Below are 6,966 nucleotides of genomic sequence, written 5' to 3'. Positions count from 1 at the left end.
AATTACAAATCAGTAATACAAACTTCATCACAATAAGTTAAGCATTTTTTGTCACTTACTGCCAAATTTCTACATCTATAAAATAGTCTCCCTTTGTTCTTCAATGTAGTTGCCTTCAACACCAACAATCTTTCCCCACAACCACACATTTTTGAAGCTAAGTGTGAGGAGGATCCACATGTTTGGGACATTCCTGGAGCAATGCTCCTTCGCGTGCAACCAATTCCTCCATTGTCTGCTTTCATTTCCCTTCAACAGTGATTTCGAAAGTAAATCAAGAAAGATCCCTTTAGTCCCAACCAAAACCCTATATCCCAAATCCATCCATTTATTCAGACGAAAGAGAAATATGAACTTACGTGACCAACTACACCATGCTCAAGAAGATGAAATCCAACCTTTTGCTCTTCAACCTCCTTTCCACCTTAAATGATGATCTCATCTTTGCTCTTCACCCTTCACAACACACTTTGAAGATAACTTTACCAATCAACCTAATAAACCAATATTCTCACTTTACATTAAAAAATACCAACGTGGCAAGATATACGAAGGAAAGTTGTGAACACACGTGGCCAGACATTAGCCACATCAGCTGATTTTTAACGGTGTTAGTTTTGGAGGACAAACAATTAAGGTTTCCTTAAGGAGGAGGACTAAAATGTACCTTACTTTGAAAGAGGGACTAAAAACAAATTCGCTTGATAGTTTAGAGACTAAAAACATATTTAACCCTAAATTTTTAATAAGTCTTAACTTTAATAGATTGCCTTAACATATAAACACTTATGTGCTTCCTAATTCTCATTTTGAAATTATTTAGGTTTGGCCATAAGCTTCTAAGCTTGTTAAAAAAAATAAATTTGTGCCAAAAGTTACATGTTGCATTGATTGTAGAATTAGATCATCTAAAATGTGTTAACGAGTATGATAAATTAGTTTCATCGTTATGATAAAATAAAAACAAAAACAAAAACAAAAAACAAACAAGAAATTAAATGGTAAGAAAAGAAGATTAAACTATCAAAAAGATTATTTAAAGAAAAGTACTAAAGTAGATGCACAAAAACAAAAATTACTAAAATATAAAGGTGGTGTTTCTTGTCTTTGGCAATCTTTGAGCAAATGGGACATTAAGACCATTCTTTTAGCATCACTCGCAAGACTTAAGTTGTTGGAAAGTGCAATAAAATGCACAAAATAGAGAGCAAAACGTTCAAAACAGATTCACCAATCGAACTAGTGGTCGTGGCCAAATGCACGCAATTTCAACACTTTTCTAAGCTCTTTTTGGTACTTTTTTAGGCCTTTTCTTAAAAGCTTTTAGTACTTTTTTTTCCATTCTTTTTTTAGCGCAAAAAAAGACCGCCACACACTAGAAATAGATATGATATTTTGATTTTGAAAGCTCAAAGAACAAGAAACATAAAGTAGAATAAAACCTACTAGAATCAAAATAGAGTTTGAAACTTCAACAAGCCATAAGAGAAATGTTTTTTTATGGACTTACCAATGATCTAATGGCAACTATGAACCCAAAACTGTAAAGATAAGACACTTAAAGGCATGTATATGAATGATGCGGTTTAGAAATCCAAGTTGTACATATTTTTTTGTGATTTTTATAAGCTCAACTAGGAGAAAGTGACATAAAAAGGACTACACATGACTCTAGACAACATAGATGGATTTAAAAAGCAAAATGATCCAAACATATGATACGATTGAATGGAAAATATGAAGAAAAGACTCAAAAAAATATAAGAACATAATATCCAACACATTTAGGAGCATTTAGAAGGCACAAAATAGTAGTAAAAACAACCAAAATAAAACAAAAAAAATTGATAGCAAATGATGAAAATCATAAGATAGCTTCAACAAGACAAGATTAGAAAAACACAAGGTAACACGAAAATAAAATGATAGATAAAGGACCAAAAGACTTAGCTCTTGAAGAACCTAAGATCTTGATAGCAAATGATGAAAATCTCCTTAGTAAGGTTGGGCTAAAGCTATAAGAGAAAGTCATGGTGAAGGGTGAAGGGTGAGTGTTTGCGAATGTAAGACCTGAAGAAAATAGGGATTTTAGAAATAAAGTTTTGTTAAGGCTTGAGTATGTTTTCTTTTAAGAGTTGATATGTCTAATAAGGTGTTATGTGTGAATATCTTTGTTAAAACATACTTATGTTATTTCTTTGGTGTTATTTAATAAAGTTTAAAACATGTTTTGGTATGTTTGTTGGATTGTGGTATGTGTATTATTACTAAAGTGATGTATTGCCTTATTGGTAGATATGGGTGTTTAGGATTAAATGGGTGTGAGTTCAATTCCTAGGAAGAAAGCTTAACAAAAATTTAGATTTTTAATTGTATTTTTGGCTTAGAGGCAAAAGGGTCTTTTTATCTTTATTAATTGGTACAAAAATTAAGTTAGGGGTGTAGAAAGTAAAACAATGCAAATTAAATAAAATAAAATGAAAAGATAAAGGTGTGAACGTGGAAAAGTATAGATTTGGATTTAAAAGTCTATTATTTTAAGTGAGGGAATATTAGAGATAGGGTTTGAGTGATTTATAAAAACTAAGATACAGGGAGACGGGTGACATTTGTTTTTAGAAACCGTACATAAAAGAAAAGAAATAGAGATAGAGGAAAGAGACATTTTTTGGGAGAGATACAAAGGAGCTGTAAAAAACCTTAGTGTAAAGGAAGATTTGTAGTGGTTTGGGTTGTAGATAAAGCCCTAGTATTGGCCAATGTATGATAAATCTTACCTTTGTTTGCTTGTTGTTGTATGTTATATGTTCTTGAATATCTTAATTGATAATCCTTGTTTTGATGCATGTGTACATGATTTTGGTTATGATTATTTGTGGTTATTGTTGGGTAAGGGTTCGTGTATGGATGGAGCTAGGGTTTATGTAAAATTTGTGTTGGGTTTTCCCTATGAAAGTATGTATGATTTTGTTAATTTATCCCATAATGGGTAATGATGTTAAGAGAGACAAAGTTATGATGTTTGGGGGTTTTACCATGCAAATATATGTTATAAAGATGATATGATAATCATATGTAGAATATTGGGTTGTTTAGGTTATAATCTGCATAATGATGGGTTTTGGATCATTCAAGTAATGTAATGAATGTTTTAGGGTCTGTTCATGAGGGTATATGAAGTCTGAATACATGCATGATGTGTTGGGTATGTTTGCTCGTGATCTAGGTTTGATGTATGAGTGTTTTGGTGGTGTTAACCTCTTTTTTTATGTAGGTTTTAGACCTTGTGGTGAGCCAACATCTTGGAGGTAGTATCTTAGGTGAAGAAGGCCTTGTGGTAAGCTTGAGGTCTTGGTTGAGGACAAGAAGACAAGAGAGAGTAAACACTTGGTGAGAAAGAGTGATTTAATTGTATTTCTTTACCTTGTAAAATTGTCTTTGCCTTTCTTTTAGATTTGTAATATTTGGCCTTGTGAGGATGTGTCCTAACAAGAACATTGAACTTTGATTAATTACGTTTTGTAGTTGAGTGTGAGGGAACCAAAGTTCCTTCCAACTTCACCATTAGGCTACATTGATTAGATTTAATTACTTTCCTTAATTGTGGTAGCTTAGTGTGTGTTTACTTGCATTTCAAGTTTAAATCCCTTTCAGAAGTAGGGTACAAAAGGAATTAAATTTAACTTTGGCTAAGAAAGACTTGGTATTTAAGTAATCCTTAGTGATTCACCTCTCTTTCTTAAAAGTGAGCTTAAGATCCTTTTGTCTTCTAAAGTATCTTAAGGAATTTTATTTGAAATACTAAGTTTGTTTGCATAATTCATTTTCGAAAATCTTAAAAATGTCTAGGATTATTTGTGAAAATTGATTTTCAAAATGCTTTTGAAACAAATGAGTTTTAATAGTAGCTTGCATTTAATTCATGGTGAGAATGAGCTACATTATAAAATTAAGGCTGACCTCCCATTCTTTTGTGAAAATACTAGTGCACTATCATACTAGCATGGGGCAAAAGAATAGAAGAGCTTCATCCATTCTTGGTTAGGCATCATAAATATCATATACTTAGTTTATGCATCTCTAGGCTTGTAGGACATATAAGTGAATGATGGAATCAAAGACAATCTAAGGCTAAGAGAGGTAGATTATCTCCAATTCAAGATTGGTGTGACTTGAGAGCATGCATGAGAAGAAAATTTGTTCCTTCTTCCTTTGTGATAAACCAAGAGCAAATATGTGAGATGAGAAAACTCATTAAAAGAGAAAAAACTTTTCTAAAATTTGTAGAAGGGTTCTTTGAAGGAGAAGATGAGTTTAAAGAAAAAGTGAGAAAACTATTGAGTGACAAGAGAAAAAGAGAGATTCAAAGAAGAAGAGATGAACAAATGAGAGAGATAAAAAATAGAGAAAGAGTTGAAAGAAAATAATATCTTGTTACCTTAAAAGAAGAGCTTAGAATTCTTAATGAAAAATAAAAAAAGTCCAAGAGAAATTAAAGAAGATTAAGAGAGAAGAGAGGAAGACAAGAGAAGGAAGAAAAAATAAAGAGAGAATGAGGAGCATGAGAAAAGAGAGAAATAACAAAGAGAGAAAGAAGAGCAAGTAAGAAGACAAAAAAAAGAGAAAGAAAGAAGAATATAGTATGAAGAGAAAAAGATAAAAGAAAAGAATGAGAAAGAAAAGAGAGAAAAAAGAAGAGATTAAGAGAAGAGAAGAAGAGGAAGAGTTATTAAAAACCCCTACCACTCCTACCATTAAGTTTGAGACTAAGATGATCAAGGTAGTTTTCCAATCCTTGCACTTTTCTCAATACATCTAACCATCTTTCATAACTCCAACTTTTACTTTTGAAAAATATTCAACTTCTTTTTCACCGCCCACTATTTTTAACTCCTCAATTTTTTCAAATCAAACTTTAAGTTAATGTTACCTTCTAGAATACAATTAATTCAAAGTCAACATAAACAATTTTTTGGAGTAGACCTTCAAAGTTTTAATGTAAATTCTTTTGGAATTAACATAAGGTCTTCTTCAAATCTTTCATCTAGATACATGTTGTTTGTGGCTCATGAGATTATTGGATTTGTGTTTGATGACACTTACATATGGATCTTTAATCTTGGTGGAAAGATACTCAAATTAACCAATAATAAAAAAAGGGTTTTTTTCATAAAAGAACATGAAGATTTGAGGGAAAATCCTTTTCAAAAGAGAGGGTATGATGACATATCCCTAAAAGTTGGCTCTTGTATTGAAATAGATAGTATTTCAAACATATACATCCAACATAAGACAAATAAAAGCTTCAAGATGCTCTTATTCTTCAATACCTTGATCATTCATTTAATTTAAGGTATATCATTCTTAGGAGTTATATTCGTCATTTATTCACTATCATAACACTTATTATAACTTGTGTTATAAGATGGGTATTTGACCCCAGCGAAAAAGAGACATAATGACTCCAAAGAAGATGAGAAAGTTTGCTTTAGCCCAAGTTGAAGATTTGAGAGCAAATCCTTTTCAAGAGGAAGATGATATACCCCCTAACCATGGTCAAACATCTACAAGAAGAGTTGAAGTCGTCTATAAAGATAGTCTAAACTCTACCTTCTGAACCACATTTGGAGCCATCATGGAGCATAGCTTGAAGTAATATAGGTTTATTTAGGCCATGCTTTTAAGGATTTTAGGAAACACTCTTAGCCTATAATTAGAGGTGTCTCCTCTCATGTATTCATCTTGAAAGTTTATTAATGTTATGTTGCCCAAATTTGGCCACACATTTCCTAGATCAAGACTAGAGCAACCTTAGAGGTCCTTCTAGTCACCTTCCTCCTTGAGTTGACATCACTTCTCTTGGAGCCACAAAATACTACACCACCACCATTATATCTCCTAGAGGCCATGAGCTTCTACTCCATCCACACCTTAGCTCATCATCCTTGAACCATTTACCACCACATTTACACACCATATATCTTCAAGGAAACATCCCTCCATGCACATCTCCTAGCTTTGGCCCAACCTAGCATAAGGAGGTTGTTATTGTATGTGGTTAAATGTTAAGCTAGTTTTGTACAAGTAACAAAATGTTGAAGATAGATATTAGGGATCTGATTAGTTAATGCAATAAATGGTTATCTAGTCAAGGTTATGTGATTTTCTATGAAAGTTATTATGTACAACATTTATAGTGGTTATTAAGAATAGATTTCATCAGATTTATTGATGTAGTAATTGTTTATGTAGTCAACATTATGTGGTTATTTGTTAAGCTGGTTATATACAACTGACAAAATGCTTAAGATGAATAATTAGTTAGTGTAGTAAGTGGTTATCTAGTCAAGCTTATGTGGTTACTTGTTATATTCCTTCAGTACAACAATAAATTGCTCAACATGTTACAAATTGGTATAAATTCTTGGTTTAATGAGTAGTTATCCACAACAAAATGCCTAATTGTACTGGTCTTTTTGCACAAGTAGAAACATCATTTCAATTGCTCTCATATCTTGCTTTGTGGTTAGTTCTTATAATCATTATGTACAACTTCCACAATGATTAAGTTTGAAATATTTGATCACATTTATTGGTACAGAAACATCGAAACAGAAAACCTTGAAGACTATAGATAAAGTGTGCACAACATCAGGAGTGAGACAATGATGCAAAACCCCTAAACCTTCACACCTAGAAAAACCTACAAAATCACCTATTAATGGGGAGCGAGACAAAACCAATGTCACCGAGAGAAGAACAATACCAAGAAAGGCAAAGATAGAACACCAAATCCAACAAATCACCGAGAGAAAAACAAAACCAACAAAGGCAAAGATAGAACACCAAATCCAACAAAGAAGGTATAACACCAAATCCAACAAAGATTAAGAGTAAAAATAAAGTGGGAATGAAAGGGGCAACCACGAACATCAAATAGTAAGAGGGAAAAAAATCTAGCCTAAA

This window comes from Vigna umbellata, chromosome 7, assembly GCF_029865625.1.
Source record: "Vigna umbellata cultivar VRB3 chromosome 7, Vumbellata_1.0, whole genome shotgun sequence".
Lineage (NCBI taxonomy): Eukaryota > Viridiplantae > Streptophyta > Magnoliopsida > Fabales > Fabaceae > Vigna > Vigna umbellata.
This window is presented reverse-complemented; position numbering follows the sequence as displayed.